Raw genomic sequence first — 17,333 nt, forward strand, 5'->3', positions numbered from 1 at the left:
CTAATCTACCAGCCACTCCATGTGAAGCCTATGGAGCACCTCTACTCTGTCCTATAGAGTTGCTCTAAGTTGAAATCAACTCTATGGCAATGGGTTATTATAGGGTTAATAGATGCGGTTGCTTTGTTGTTGGGCGCCATCCAGTCAGCTCTGACTCATAGTGAGAGGTCAAGATAGTAGGTATATTTGAGCCCATTTTTGCAGCCACTGTGTCAATACAATTAATCATGAGCTACATGAGTCATACCAACCCTTTCAAATTTCCTTAGCAAAAGCCAATTATGTGCTCGCACTTCAAACATTTCATGCCTAAATATTTTATACTACTGTACTGTAACAAAGCTTTTCTTCATTATTCTGTAATAAATATCTATAGGCTGTAGCCTATAGAAGGGGACAGTTTATTAAGTACAGAGAAAAAGTATTTTTACCTGGTGACATTTGCTTGGAGAGCTGAGATTCCACCAGTAGGGGGATTTCTCCCAGGGACCCACACTAATACAGGCGGTTAATGAAAATACATGTCTTAATTAAAATAAATAAGCAAATAGCTTTCTAAAATTTCTCTTTCCAGCTATCTGGCCATTCCAAGAGTCCATCAATATTTTGCCTCGTGGCAAGTGAAGTGGTCTTCATCATTACCTTTTCACAGAGAAGGATGGAACACTGTGGATCCTACTTGGTGGACTGTCATTTTGGAAAGTTTTGTAGTGGTCTTTAGCTCTGCTTAGAGATTGCTTCAAGAGGATTTCAAAATAACGTCCAACTAGGGGCTTTTTTTTTTTTTTTTTTTTAGGGGCTAAAACCATTTAAGATTTGAGCATGTCAGTTCAAGGAACCTAAAACCATTTAAAAGTTAAGCCATTGTCATTGCCTGCAATAAGAACTCCTTTGCTCTTTGGGTGTCTGAAGAAAACATATTTAACACACTGTACTATTCTACTCCTCACTCTGTAATGATTCATCTGCCTTGCAATTTAAACAACTGATTTTTTCAATTCTCATCCATTCTAATTTGAGCCCAGAGATTACAACATGTTGGATATTTGACTTTATCTTGGCATAGTCTTCCTTCTTATTTTGCCTTCCAACCATAGACCTGCTCTGATTATCTGATGAGGCCCACAGTCAGTGACAGAGTTCCTTCTTAATTTCAGACAACAGGTAGTGTTTACTCCGTCGTGCTACTGATATCAACGATGCATTGTGTAAACAGTTTTTAGAGTGCTGTTAGCAATGGCTTTTGTGGCCTTGCAAGTCTTAACCATAAGATCATAAAGTGGCAGAGCCAGTATTCGCATGCTGTCAGGGGGTGGTAGGGGATGGTGAGAGGGTTAGCATCTTGGCACCACAACTTGATTCCAGGGTTGTAAAGGTAATCTGTTGTTTCATTCATTTGTCAGGCATTAATATCTACTAACTGCTAGGGACCTTATCAGGTACTGAGGTTACCATGAGTTAGAATCGGCTCAATGGCAATTTTTTTTTTTTTTTTTCTGGAGGTTACAACAAGAAATGAGACAAACTTTGCACTTAAGAAATTTACAGTCTTAGAGGGTGTGCTGTTGTTGTTGTGTACCATGGAGTCAACTTTGATTCCTAGTGACCTTGTGTGAGAGGGTAGAACGGCCCCACTGGGATTTGTTGGTTGTAAACTTTATGGAGGAGCCCTGGTGGTACAGTGGTTAAGCCCTTGGCTGGTAACTGAAGGTCAGCAGTTTGAACCCACCATCTGCTCCGTAGGAGAAAAAATGTGACGATCTGCTCCTATAAAGATTTACAGCTTAGGAAACCCTACGGAGCAGTCTTACTCTGTCTTATATGTTGCTATGAGTCAGAATTGACTCAACGTGATGGCGCACAACAATCTTCTTGGGAGCAGATCACCAGGTCTTTTCTCCCTCTGAATGTCTGATGGGTTTGAACCCCTGGCCGTCATGCACTGAACCATTGCACCACCAGGGCTCCTTAACAGGGCATACCCACTACCGTCGAGTCCATTCCAACTCATAGCGGCCCTACAGGACAGAGTAGAAATGCCCTATAGGATTTCCAAGGAGCAGCTGGTGAATTTGAACTGCCGACCTTTTGGTTAATAGCTGTAGCTCTTAACTACTGCAGGGCTCCTAATAGTGTATAGACACTTATTATAACTTAATGTTATAAAACATTGAGTAAGTGCTTCAAAGAGTACGTAATAGGCATTATGGGAATACTCAGAAGGGGTACCTAATTCTGTAGTGGAGGGAAAAGGAGGTCATGAAACGCTTTGTGGAAGAGCAGATGCCTGAACTGAGGATTAAAGAGTGAGAAAGAGTTAGCCAGGGTTTGTTTGTTTGTTGTTACTGAGTGGGGAGGGGGTGGTGAGGAGTGTAGAAAAGACAAAGGGAAGAGCATTTCAGGCAGAAGAGATGGCTTATGCAAAGACAGAGAAGCCAAAAATAACACAGAGGTGCAAGAAACTAGATACGTTATATAGTGTGTGGCAGCCTAAAGTATGAGACAGACAGTGTAATGAAAGAAGCTGGAGAGGGAGCGGAAGCAAGCCTTTGGTTTTTTAACCTGGAAATGCAATAATGGAATTGGTTGAAAATTTTTAATATTAGCCTTTTTTGTGGCTATGTAGAATTGGATTCGGAGAGGGTGGGATGGGAAGAAGGGAGACTGGTTAGGCAGATATAGTAGAAATTCAGAAAAAGATGACGAGAATCTGGATCAAAGACCAGAATCTGGACCAAATCTGGAGAGACTGTGATGAATCTGAAATACTTAGGCATTAGAATTGACAAGACCTGATTAGAACTGGTATGGGATGAGGGGTAGCAAAGAAGAGAGAGAAGTCAAAGAAAACTTGAGAGACTGGTTGATAACACCAATTAAAAATATTAGAATAAAATATTGTGTTGAATTGACATTCAAGTGGGACGTTCAAGTGGAAATGTCCATCGGGCAGATTATTATCCAAGTCTAAATTTCAGGGAAGAGGTCTGGACGAGAGGCACAGATTTAGGAGACATCAACACAGCAGTGGGTATGAAACATGCTAGTAGATGAAGTCACCTATGCTGAGTCACTAGTGTCATTGCAATCAGAGGGGTCATGGACCAAAGGGTAGTGCTCTCAGAAACCCCAATATTTAAAGGGAAAGTATAAGATGAACAGCCCATGAAGAAGGCAGAAAAGGACTGATCAGAAAGTCAAGGAAAACCAGGAGAATGGAGTATTGACAGACACTAAAGGAGTAGCAAGTTTTAAGAAGGAAGAAACATCTCCAGGGTGAAAAGCATCAAATATGCACTGTGAGTTAGGAATTAACCCATGTTCAGTAGATTTGACAAATTGATGGTCATTTATTTACCCTGTGCTGGGTTATTTACCACAGTAAGAACAGTTTCAGTGAGAAACAGGGTGGGGAGAATGAGTTGTGGGTTAGAGCTGAACAGCAATAGCTTGGGGGTGAATAGTAGATAAAGAAATGGAAATAATTAGCTTAACTTATTATTGTGAGGAAGTGAGGACATAAAATCGAAAGAGCCTAGGGAGGGATTTAGGGAGGAATTTGGCGGATGGGAAAGACTTGCGTATACTCATAGACCGAGGAGAATTGTCAAAATAGAGATTCAGAACACAAAAAAAGAGAAGATATGATCAGGACATGAAGGAAGCAGAAAGGGGCAGAGTTAAGTATAGAAATGGACAAGATGATCTTCAAAAGGAGAAGGCGCTGTGATTGGAGGTAAGAAGGTATGGATGCATTTTTTTTTTTTTTTGTGCTTTAAGTGAAAGTTTATAAATCAAGTCAGTTTCTCATACAAAAGCTTATACACACCTTGCTATGTACTCCTAGTGGCTCTCCCCTTAATGGGAATGCACACTCCTCCTCTCCACCCCGTATTCCCCGTGTCCATTCAACCAGCTCCTATCCCCATCATCTCACCTCCAGACAGGAGCTGCCCACATAGTCTCACATGTTTGCTTGAGCCAAGAAGCTCACTCCTCACCAGTATCATTTTCTGTCTTATCATCCAGACCTATCCCTGTCTAAAAAGTTGGCTTCCGGAATGGTTCCAGACTTGGGCTAACAAAGGGTCCGGGGACCATGACCTCTGGGATCCCTCTACTCTCAGTCAGACCGTTAAGTCTGGTCTTTTTATGAGAATTTGAGGTCTGCATCCCACTGTTCTGCTCCATTACAGATTCTCTGTTGTGTTCCCTGTCATGGCAGTCACTGGTGGTAGCTGGGCACCATCTAGTTCTTCTGGTCTCAGGCTGATGCAGTCTCTGGTTTATGTGGCCTCTTCTGTCTCTTGGGCTCATCTTTACCTTATGTCTTTGTTGTTCTTCATTCTCCTTTGCGCCAGGTAGGTTGAGACCAATTGATGCATCTTAGATGGCCACTTGCTAGCGTTTAAGACCCCAGGCGCCACTCGCCAAAGTGGGATGCAGAATGTTTTCTTAATACATTTTTGCTATGCCGGTTGACCTAGATGTCCCCTGAAACCATGGTCCCCAAGCCCCCGTTCCTGCTGTGAATGGATTTTAATGTAGAAAAATTTTTAGGTAGAAGGATGGGAAGCAGAAACAAATAATAGAAGATGTTTATCATGTTTGTAGCTGCCAAACATCTTTTGAAAATCCCTTCCATGTTTGGAGGGTTTCCCACATTATGAATCCTGCCTCCCCAAAGTAGAAAGCAGAACTCATTCTCCTGCATCCCTTGCTGCTAAGATGCAGGCATATGACCTAGCTTCCACCAACCAGATGCATCTGCATGAGATTTTGACTTGGAAGGAAGCAAAGTGAGGATGTAGGCACATGAAGACTTCATAGTTTGGCAACCGAGTTGAGGACGTGCTTATCTCTTCAGAGGCAATAGGGCTAGAACTTTGAGTTTCCGGTTCTGACCATTGTGAGTGCATGGTGCAAGCTAGGGTTTGGGTTTCCACAGTGCTGTCTATTACAATAGTTCCCATGGCATGTTGGGGCTGGGTTGTTTCCACGCTGGCTCTCTGTTCCTTCTGGAGTTTCTCTTGAGTTACAAAATATCCTTTAACAAGTGTGGCATTCACTCCGTAGATTGGATTCTGTTGTTCGTAACACAGAATCCTGACTGATACAGCGCTAGCCTAAAAGCATCAATTGTCTCAAGAGTGAAGACAAGGCCATCTGCTAAAATTGAGGGCCAAGGGGCTGGAAGAGGGTGATAATGGTTAGAGTCCTTGGTGAGAACACTGAGAGCGAAGCTGACCCAAGCCAAGCAGAATTAACGGAAAGCCTCAGAGCCCAGGTGAAGTTAAAGCCATGAAGTCATCGTAGACTTTTTTTTTTTTTTTTAATGATTGTGTAATTTTCTTTCTCCAGCAGAATAATATAGGGGACAAAGGGAATTGAAAGTGGTGGTAAGAAATCAACTAAGAAGGTCTATGCTAAGAACAGAAGAAAGAAAGTCCACAAAGTGGTTGATAAGCCAATAAACTTGGAGGAATCAAGGGATCAAAATTTCTTCAAAATAGAACAGGCTGATAGTGTGAGTGAGTGCATGAAAAAACAGGTAGAATAGGGGATGGTGGCCAGAAATTGGAATGTTCAAATATTAAATTTTAGAGGTAGAGAGAATATAGGTCATGGAGAGACCCAGGAGAATAAAGAAGGTTCTGGAATTAAAGAGTCTCAGGAATGTGCAAGCTGTGCTGTAAGATGCGTAATCCATCGACATAGATGGAGAAATTTCCTAGAATGATGACAGGAATCGGAACGCAGAGGAAGACTGTACCAGCTCCCAAAATCTTCATGAATGAGGGGCAGTGCTTAGGAGCTGAGTAGATGACAGTGGTGAAAAGAGATGAATGATGTAGCCCAGTGGTCTGGAACACAATGTGGAATGAGCTTTAATACAAGAGTTGAAGAGTAATAGAATAGAAGCAGCAGTGAGGGAGAGTGAAAAGATTTAGGATAAGTACAGCTGGGACTAAGCATAATAAAACCTACTTCAGTAATATAATGAGGAAACGAGCCAGGAGAGGGTGAAGGTGCTGGTAGCAATGCGCCAATTGTCCTTTATTTGGTTAAGTGATGATTACCAGGAGAAACGATGAGAGGCCCAGTTAGCAATAACTAGTCTCCAATCTCAAAGGTCCTAACTTTGTCCAAGGGATTTCTAGTGCCAGAACTAACTAAACCACACTTGAGACCACATAAGACTCCTTCAGATGTTTGAAGATGCTCCCACATGCTCGCAAGCCTTCTTTTACTCAGACTAAACATTCCCAGTACCTTTAACTATACCTTCCTTAATGTATTCATTCTTCTCTGGAAAGACGCCACTTGGCTCTAGTTGATGTCATCTTAAAACGTGGCCCTCAAAATCAAATATAATTCTCCAAAAGCAATCTGACCTCAGGAGAATAGGGTGGGTCTCTCTATCACCAGTCTTTCCTATAACCTAAAATTGTCTCAGCGAGGCCAAGGAAAGACCTGGCCATCACTCTCTGTGTTGCCCTCCTTCCTCTCTCCATTCCTTTCAAATGATTTGTGTCTAAGCAAAAATTTGCTTATCGATGACAAGGAGGATGAGAAAAATATGGATAAGGATGATGATACTCAAAGCAAACTGCAGGTGACAGGTGTCTCGTGAACACTCATGAGACAGGTAATGAGTAGGTAGTTTTTAACCTGCACCTTACATATAACCAAGAATATGTGACTTGCCTCAGGGAACAGTTATCCTAGTGCCAAAGTTACTTCCTGGTTTAAATCATGTAGTTCCATCTGAAAGTGCTAATGTGGCTTCCGGAGATGCCTAACATTCCCACATAATGGCTGACTCACACGAAAAGCACAGCAGAAAGAAGTACTCAGCATCCTGCTCCTATGCAGCACTCTACTGTTTATTAAATTATACCCTTAGGCTTAATAAAAAGTAAAATCTACAAACATATACTTCGAATTCACTTATCGTTATAAGCTGAAGTTGGTTTGATGCAGACTGTCATATAATGAAATTATGTCCCCCCCCAAAAATGTGTGTATTAACTTGCTTAGGCCATGATTCCCAGTATTCTGTGGTTGTCCTCCATTTTGTGATTGTAATTTTATGTTAAAGGGGATTAGGGTGGGATTGTAACACCCTTACCAGGTCACATCCCTGATCCAGTCAATATAGAGGGAGTTCCCCTGGGGGTAGGCTTGCACCACCTTTTATCTCTTAAGAGAGAAAAGGAAAGGGAAGGTAGCAGAGAGTTGGGGACCTCATACCACCAAGAAATCAGTGCCAGAAGCAGAGCGCATCCTTTGGACCTGGGGTTCCTGTGCTGAGATGCTCCCAGACCAAGGAAAGACTGACGCATCACAAGGGCCTTCCTTCAGAACCGACAGAGAGAAAGCCTTCCCCTGGAGCCGGCGCCCTGAATTCAGACTTCTAGCCTACTGGACTGTGAGAGAATAAACTTCTCTTTGTTAAAGCCATCCACTTGGGGTATTTCTGTTATAGCAGCACTAGACAACTAAGACACAGACCAATCACCTCTTTTCTGAAAAAAAAAAAAAAACTCAAGTTGTCATATAGCATACATAGTCTCATAGTCAGAATACCAGCTAAACATGGTAAAGGGAAGTTAGTAATAAACAGGAAGGTGCATAGTTTTGGGAATGTGACTGATTCATTGTGGCAAGACCTGGTTTGGGGGCCATTGCTCTGTAGTGTCTCTACTAGCTCATTTAATATTAACCATGATAGAAATAAAATTATTAAGACATGATGGAGTAATCAGGGGTCTTTCATAGCATTGAAAAGTAGAAGACATACCAAAGAAAATAATTATAAACATGGAAAACCACATAAAATATTAGACAAAGGTCCTCAAATACACACACAGTTTAAAGTTAAGTGAAACTAGAGATAATAATATCCACGTGGGATGAACGAGAAGTAATTTGTTAAAAGATCTCTGTTTTGAGACTTGGGAATTTTGAATTCTACTCGTGAATGTTTCCTAAGGTAACATGGGCAAGTCGTTGCCCCTCTTGGTCCTCAGTTTCTACATCTGTCAAATGAAGGGTTTGGAGGGACTAATCCTAATAACTTGACTCAAATATCCAAATGATCCCATTAAAAAAAAAGAAAAAACAGCAGAAAGGAAGGAAAGACAGAGGGAAGGAGAAAAATCTTTATGAACTGCAGCCATTCCATGTCAGCCATCTGCACAAACAAGTCATCCCAGGACACAGGTAAATACATTTCTACAAAACCCTGGGCTCACCTCAGCATGCTGATTACATTCCGGAGAGTTCTGTGTTGAGTTGTGCGGAAGATTGTTACACTAATTGCCCTCTATGAATCATACCACCCAGTATCCGTGCCCTTGCTAGTTCCCTCCTACACTGACTCTGGGCTTGGCCATGTGCCTTGCTTTAGCCAACAGACCACAGTACAGATGCTTCCAGTAGAAGCTTGAGAAGTACTTGCACGTTGGGGCTTGTCCTCATGGAACATTTCCACTACCCTGAGAACAAGCCAATCTAGCTTCCTTTATAATGACAGACCACATGAAGAGAGAAGCCCAGGGGTTCCAGCCCGAAATCAGATTCCAGCTAACCCATATGAGTAAGCCCAGGCAAGACCAGCAGAAAAGCCACCCAGCCAACCCACAGACTAATGAGAAATATTAAAGAGTTGTTGTTTTAAGTCACTAAGTTTTGCTGTGGTTTGTTATGTAGCAAAAGATAACCGATACGAGCTAAGAAGATCAGACCAGCTGACTAAACATTTCTATTTGGGAGAATGCTCCTAAAATCCAAGAGCCTTAAATTATTATGTACTTTGCTTCACAGACAACCCCAGGTGCCTCTGTGTCTCTTCCTCCATGAATTTCCAACATTCCCTTACCAATAAGCTGTAAGATTAAGGAGATTATAAAATAAATTTTATGATAACCATTGGGATTTACCATATATAGGAAGAAGAAGCAATAAAACACAATGTTAAGGCAAATTTTGGTGCTCAGATTAGAGTTCCTACCAGGATATTCCTTGATTGGAGTCATAGACTCCTGATACAGCTTCTACTTGCGGACCAAGAATTACTGAGTCTCCATACTTCTCTTTGGCCTCTCATCACAACAATCTCTGTAATGTTTGACTCCAGTAAGCCTGAGATTTTCTTAAAGTTAAAGGCCTGGTTTCTAGGAATTATGAGGGTGTTCTGTGCTTGGGCGAGTCGAATGCCTGAGTTGAAAGGCTGTGTACAATGACTGAGTTGGATGGCTGCGTATCACACAACAGAGTCAGACAACTACACAACAAATTTAGCAGTAACATCTACACAGGCTCATTCGGCTTGGTAACATTCTGGAGAGAAGTGATCCCACAAGCCAACAAAGAAGTCAGAAATTAAAAAAAAAAAAAAAAGAGAGAAATAGCTGTGGTTGGTCACAGCCCATTTCATCTTCAGTGGTTCTCTTAGGTCCAAATGATAAGATAATGCAATGGTTTTATGATGTTCAGCCTTCCCACCATTTTAACTTAAAACCCATGTACTGTAACTGTTTCTCTCTTCTTTCTTACACTGGCCCTCCCACCTTACTTCTAAGTAGTACTGAAATGTAGCAGTTCTACTCATTAATAACTTTTGCGTTTTTCCTCTCCTCTCCATTCTAGCTATCCTAACTTAAGGTCTTATTAACACTTTCTTTTAACCTTTCACCCTGCCCATAGCCTCTCTCCTTGTCCATATACTGTTCAGTTAATCTTCTTAAAACATACTACTCTCTATTAAAAAGTCTTCCATAGTTAATGGAAAAAGGATAAGATTTTGGTCTTGTATTGCTGGTTGACCTTTGGCCATATCATTTCTAACTTCCCTTCATCATGCTCTGACAGAGCTTTCATGGAGGACATGATATTTGAGATGGGCCTTGAAGGAGGAATCAGACTCAGAAATGCAGAAATAACAGCCAAGGGCATTCTAGGCAAAGAGATTCTAGGAGGAAAGTCTTAGAGGTGGGAAAGACCACTTTGTATAAAGAACCGTGATTCTAGTCTGATTAGTTAGGGATGATATACTCACTTAAAAAATTAACTGTTGAGGCGTGGCCAAGATGTAGGAATAGTCAGACATTTCCTCTAGTCCCCCTTACAACAAAGACCTGAAAAAACAAGTGAACCAATTAAATATGACAATCTAGGAACCCTGAACATCAAAGACAAAGTTGAAGAGTTGGACTGAGCAGCAGGGGAGGGAGAGATGGTTCAGAAGCAGCAAGAATTTGCCAGACCTGACCTGGCCAGCAACCTACAGGCTGGATCAGCTGGCATGCATGGGCTGAGGCAAGCAGTACCGCTCAGGACACGTTTTCCACAGCAGGAGAAACTGATGGGTGAAGAGTCTGTTCAAGCCTCCAAAACCAGGGAGAAGTGGTGCTGAATTGGTGAAAGTTAAGTACAAACGTCTAACCTACCACTCAGGATCAAAAAAAAACTTCTCCCTTCTGGAAAGTACTTCTCTCCCATTTATCTGCCCCCTGCCCTCTCTGCTCTAGGTCTCGGTCTGGTTTCAGGAATTGCTGCACTCCCTGGGCGAGAAGTAGGACCTGCTGCGAGTTCCGAGCCATTCTCCAGCTTTGGAGAGGGAACTAGCTAACAAACAGGAAAAAAAATAATCTGCCAGCTCCCCTAAACTGGGAACTCAGGCCAGGCGCTCCTTTGCCTAGGCACAGGATAACAGGTCCTTGCACTTCGAGTGCCTTTCACCCTTACCTATCCCCGTATGGGCCCATTTCAACAGCGTAGGCCCTCATTAGAAAAACAATCAATGTAATCCATCACAGAAATGAAACAAAAGATAAGAACCGCATGATCTTATCAACTGATGCCAAAAAGGCATTCGACAAAGTCCAACACCTGTTCATGATAAAAATTCTCAGCAAAAAGGGAGTAGGAGGGAAATTCCTCAACATAATAAAGGGCATTTACAAAGCCGACAGCCAACATCATCCTAAATGGAGAGAGTCTGACAGCATCCCCCTTGAGACCAGGAACAAGACAAGAATGCTGTTTATCACCACTCTTATTCAACACTGTGCTGGAGGTCCTAGCCAGAGCAATTACGCAAGAAAAAGAAATAAAGGGAATCCAAATTGGTAAGGAAGAGGTAAAAGTATCCCTCATTGCAGATGATATGATCTTATACACTGGAAACCCCGAAGAATCCACAAGAAAACTAATGGAATTAAGAGAAGATTTCAGCAAAGAATCAGGATATAAACATACAAAAATCAGTTGGATTCCTCTACACGAACCAAGAGAACTTTGAAGAGGAAATCACCAAATCAATACCATTTACAGTAGCCCCAAGAAGATAAAATATTTAGGAATAAATCTAACCAGAGACGTAAAAGACCTATACAAAGAGAACTACAAGACACTACTGCAAGAAACCAAAAGAAACCTACATAAGTGGAAAAACATACCTTGCTCATGGTTAGGAAGACTCAACATTGGGAAAATGTCAATTCTACCCAAAGTGATCTACAGATACAAAACAATCTTGATCCAAATTCCAATGACATTTTTTAATGAGATGGAGAAACAAATCATCAACTTCATAAGGAAAGGGAAGGGGCCCCAGATAAGTAAAGCATTACTGAAGAAGAGGAACAAAATGGGAGGCCTCACACTAACTGATTTTAGAACCTATTATACCACCACGGTAGTCAAAACAGCCTGGTACTGGTACAACAGATACATAGACCAATGGAACAGAGTTGAGAATCCAGAAATAAATTCATCCACCTATGAGCTGCCGATATTTGACCAAGTCCCAAAAGTCCGTTAAATGGGGAAAAGATAGTCTCTTTAACAAACGATGCTGGCATAACTGGATATCCTTCTGCAAAAAAAATGAAACAAGGCCCATACCTCACACCATGCACAAAAACTAACTTGAAATGGCTCAAAGACCTAGATATGAAATCTAAAACAATAAAGACCATGGAAGAAAAAGTAGGCACAGCATTAGGAGCCCTAATGCATGGCATATACAGAATACAAACCATAACTAACAATGCACAAACACCAGAAGAGAAACTACATAACTGGGAGCTCCTAAAAATCAAAACACTTATACTCTTCAAAAGACTTCACCAAAAGAGTAAAAAGACAACCTACAGTCTTAAAAAGCTAGAAATAGAAGTACCACACGGTTTGGCAATCCCACTACTTGGAATATACACACAAAAAAACCAAACCCATTGCTGTCAAGTCAATTCTGACTCACAACGACCCTACAGGACAGAGTAGAACTGCCCCATAGAGTTTCCAAGGAGCACCTGGTGGATTTGAACTGCCGACCCTTTGGTTAGCAGCCACAGCACTTAGCCACTGGGCCACTTGGAATATAGCCTAGAGAAGTAAGAGCTGTCACACAAATAGAAAAGTGCGCACCCATGTTCACTGCAGCACTGTTCTCTATAGCAAAAAGATGGAAATGACCTAGATGCCCATTGATGGACGAACAGATAAACCAATTATGGTATAACTGCACAATGGAATACTATGCAACTGTAACAATAAAGAACAGTGATGAATCAGGGAAACATCTCACAACATGGATGAATCTGGAAGGCATTATGCTGAGTGAAATTAGTCAGTCACGAAAGGACAAATATGAGCCCACTGTTATAAGAACTCAAGAAAAGGTTTAAACACAGAAGAAAACAGTCTCTCTGGTTACAAGCGTGGGGAGGGAGGAAGAGGGGAATTCATAACTAGATAGTAGACAAGAATTATCTTAGGTGAAGGGAAGTCAGCACAAATGGACTAAACCAAAAGCTAAGAAGTTTCCTGAACACAACCAAACACTTCGAGGGACAGAGTAGCAGGGGCAGGGGTCTGGGGACCACGGTTTCAGGGGACATCTAGGTCAGCTGGCATAACAAAGTTTATTAAGAAAATATTCTGCATCCCACTTTGGTGTGTTGTATCTGGGGTCTTAAAAGCTTACTAGCAGCCACATAAGATGTGTCAATTGGTCTCAACCTACCTAGAGCAAAAGAGAATGAAGAACACCAAAGACGCAAGGAAAACATTAGCCCAAGAGACAAAAGGGCCAAGTAAACCAGAGACTTCATCAGTCTGAGACCAGTAGAACTAGATGGTGCCTGGCTACCACCAATAACCGCCCTGACAGGGAACACAACAGAGAGCTCCTGGCAGTGCACAATTCAAATTCAGGTAAAAAGACCAGACTTAATAGTCTGATTGAGACTAGAGGAACCCCAGAAGACATGTTCCCTGGACTCTCTGTTAAGCCAGAACTAAAACCATTCCTGGAGCCAACTCTTCAGACAAAGATTAGACTGGACTATAAAACGTAAAATAATACTTATGAAGAGTGTGCTTCTTAGTTCACTGTCCGGAGGGGGATGAGAAAGCAGAAAGGGATAGGAGTTGGTTGAATGGACATGGGAAACTCGGGGTGCAAAGGGAGTGTGTTGTTCACATTATAGGGGACTGCAGCTAGGGCCACATAACAATATGTGTATCAATTTTTGTTTGAGAAACTACTTGATCTTTAAACCTTCACCTAAAGCAAAATAAAAAATCAACTGTATGTATTCATTTTTAAAAATTCTCTCTATCCTCTTCATTCTTTTGGTGTTTATCATGGATTGAATTGTGTCCCCCCAAAATATCTGTCTACTTGGGTAAGTCATGATTCCCAGTATTGCATGATTGTGTACCATTCTGTCATTGGATGTGATTTCCCTGTGTTGTAAATCCTAACACTATGATGTTAATGAGATAGATTAGTGGCGGTTATGTTGATGAGATCTACAAGGTTAGGTTGTGTCTTAAGCCAATCTCTTTTGAGACATAAAAGAAAGAAACCAGCAGAGAGATAGGGGGACCTCATATCACCAAGAAAGCAGTGCTGGGAGCAGAGCATGTTCTTTGGACCCGAAGTTCCTGCACAGGGGAGCAACTAGTCCAGGGGAGGATTGATTAGAATGGCTTTCCTCTAGAGTGGACAGAAAGAAAAAGCCTTTGCCTGGAACCGATGTCCTGAATTTGGACTTCTAGCCTACTAGGCTGTGAGAAAATAAATTTCTCTTTGTTAAAGCCATCTGCTTGTGGTATTTCTGTTGTAGCAGCACTAGATGACAGAGACAGTGTTGTTTCCTCTGTCCCTTCTCATTTTCCCCTTCCTTCTCCTTCTCCTTATGCTTCTTCCCTCAGTCAGAATTTGACCTAAAGAGATGTTCAGAATCAATTGGTTGCTATATCAATACCTGCTTATTACACTGAAGATGAGGCACAGCCTGGGCTTTGTTTTTCTCAGAAAGAGCTAAAAAGCTTGATGTGTGACCTGTAGGCCTTCTATTGTACATCCGGTGTGGTGAACAGAGGCCCAGCGTGGAGTCCAGTACATAATACAGCAGCCTTTAACAGGCCCAGCCCTGAAGGTAGCTCTCGTTTAGGAGAGAGATACAGATGGTAGCTTCTTTTCTCTTCATTCCTGAATTCAGCAAGGGAAATGAGCTGGTTAATTTAACGTAGGGTAAAAACTATGTAAGACTATGAGTCAGGAACTCTTTGTTTTAATTCCAGATGTGCTGCTAACCAGCTCTGAGACGTTTAACTAGTCAGTGAAACTTCCTTTTCCTCCATTTTTTTTTTCAGCTAGAAAACGAGGGTCAAATAATGTCTAGATTCTTTCTTGCCCTAAATATGACATGGTTCTACTGACTTTTAATGAGGATTTATAAAGATCTAGTACTCATTCCCAATGAGTGCTGGCGAGTGTGATGGTGTAATTCTATGTAGATATAGAATTCTTTCACGAAAGGGTTCAGGGAGCCTACCATCTTTCATATTTCTCTATTGGTATAGCATAATCTGTAAAAATTTCCTTGCCCTTAAAATACTCGCATGTAAGGGAGAATGAAGAAAACTAAAGACATGAGGGAAAGATTAGTCCAAAGGACTAATGGACCACATCTACCACGGCCTCTACCAGGCTGAGTCCAGTACAACCAGATGGTGCCTGGCTACCACCACCAACAGCCCTGACAGGGATCACAGTAGAGGGTCCTGGACAGAGCTGGAGAAAAATGTAGAACAAAATTCTAACTGACAAAAAAAGACCAGACTTACTGACAGAGACTGGAGAAACCCCCCAGATACACTTTTAGCTCAGCAGTGAAGTCACTCCTGAGGTTCACCCTTCAGCCAAAGATTAGACAGGCCCATAAAACAAAACGAGACTAAAGGGGTGCACCAATCCAGGGGTAAGGACTAGAAGGCAGGAGGGGACAGGAAAGCTGCTAATAGGGAACTTAAGGTCAAGAAGGGTGAGTGTTGACATCTCGTGGGGTTGTTAAGCAATGTCATAAAACAGTATGTGTACTGTTTAATGAGAAGCTAATTTGTTCTGTAAACCTTCATCTAAAGTATAAAAAAAAAAAAATCCTGAATCGGAAGACTCCATCATGTAGAGGTAGAGTAAAGGAATATAAGAAACATTAAAAAAAAAAAGAAAAGAAAAACTCCCATGCCAGTAAAAGTCAATTCTCTGTTTCAAACTTTAACTTAACAGTTTAAACACTCACAGTTGAGGCCATAAGCTGGTTCTTACTCAGACATATGCTTAACATGGAGAGGCAAAGTGGTTCAGCTTCACCCAAGGGTAGAATGAACTTCAACTTGCAGTTAAGAGAAGAGGCTTTGGGCACAGTGAGCATAAATGAAGGAAATGGGTCCTGGGCAAGGGCAGGAGCTCTGGAGGCAGAGCTAGAGTTATCCTCCAGGAAAGACAAAGGAAGTTACTGAGAACACTTAGGCCCGTGAGGTGTTTTGGTCCATAGAGGATGTCATCACCTAAAGAGCCGCAGGGAACATTTGGATTTCTTAAGCAGCAAGCAGTGAAAAGAAGGATGCAAGCAAAATTTATGTGTATTGGGCCTCCGTATTAAACCAGACACTGTGGTCCTAGACGTCTCACTGAATTCTCACCATATTAAACAATAGGCTGGTCAGTTAGGCAACGAGCCCAAGGTCATCAGCTACGCAAAGAACTGAAAACCCAGCCAAAGATCATAATGGTGCCAACACACATTTATTTTGGGCTAAATTTGGAAGGTTTGGTAGAACATCTATCCCAGACTGGGTAGGGGGACTTATTTAAGGACCAGTACCAAGAAGATGAACATCTAGCCTCATTTACATTTTAGTAAAGAGCAGGGCGTCCATTACTTCTCCTTCAAAATTTCTCATAACCAGTTGGCTTTGTTTTTGGATATACAATTCTTTCTCCAAAGGGTTTAGGGAGTCTGCCATTTTGCATATTGCCCTGTTAGTATAGCATGATCTGTTGATTGGCCATGATCTTCTACTAGAAGCTATATTGCATACCATTGTTGTTTTTGTTGGGTGCCTTCGAGTCAGTTATTGCATACTGTACAAATATATAAGCATATGTATTTGTTGGTGGTTCAGTGGTAGAATTTTTGCCTTCCGTGTGAGAGACCTGAATGCAACTCCCAGCCAATGCACTTCCTTGTACAGCCACCACCCTCCTGTCACTGGAGACTTGTGTGTTGCTATGATGCTGTACAGGTTGCAGCAGCACTTCCAGACTAAAGTAGACTAGTGAGAAAGGCCTGGCAGTGTACTTTTTTTTTTTTTTTTGTATTTTATTGTGTTTTTGGTGAAAATTTACTCAGAAAATTAGGTTCTTATTTAACAATTTCTATACATACTGTTCAGTGACACTGCTTACATTCTTCACAATATATCAGCAGTCTCATTATTTTCATTTTGGTTGTCCTGATCCCATTAATCTAGCTTCCTTGCCCACCTCTTGCCTTATCATCTTTGGTCTAGGGTAAATCTTAACCACCTGGTTTCATCTAGACGATTATTTTGAGAAGCACAGTACTCATGAGTGATATTTATTTTATGGGCCAATCTGTCATTTGGCTGAAAGGTGAGCTCTGGGAGTGGTTTGAGTTCCCAGTATAAAGAGTATCTCGGGCCAATAGTCTCAGCGGTTCGTGTAGTCTCAATGTATTTTTGAAAATCAGCCAATGAAAACCCTACAGATCACAATGGTCTGATCTGCAACTGATCATGGGGGTGGTGCAGGACCAGGCAGTGTTTCATTTGGTTGTGTGTGGGGTCACCACGAGTTGGGTGTGACTTGATGATACCTAATAACAGATATGTGTGTGTGTATTTTTTTTTTTTTTTAAGTGGTTCTCAACCTTAGCCACATACTAGGATGTTCTGGAATGCTTTGGGAGAAAATGCTAATGTCTATGATCCATTCCATGCCAATC

This window comes from Loxodonta africana, chromosome 19 (assembly GCF_030014295.1).
Source record: "Loxodonta africana isolate mLoxAfr1 chromosome 19, mLoxAfr1.hap2, whole genome shotgun sequence".
In the NCBI taxonomy this organism is placed as follows: Eukaryota; Metazoa; Chordata; class Mammalia; order Proboscidea; family Elephantidae; genus Loxodonta; species Loxodonta africana.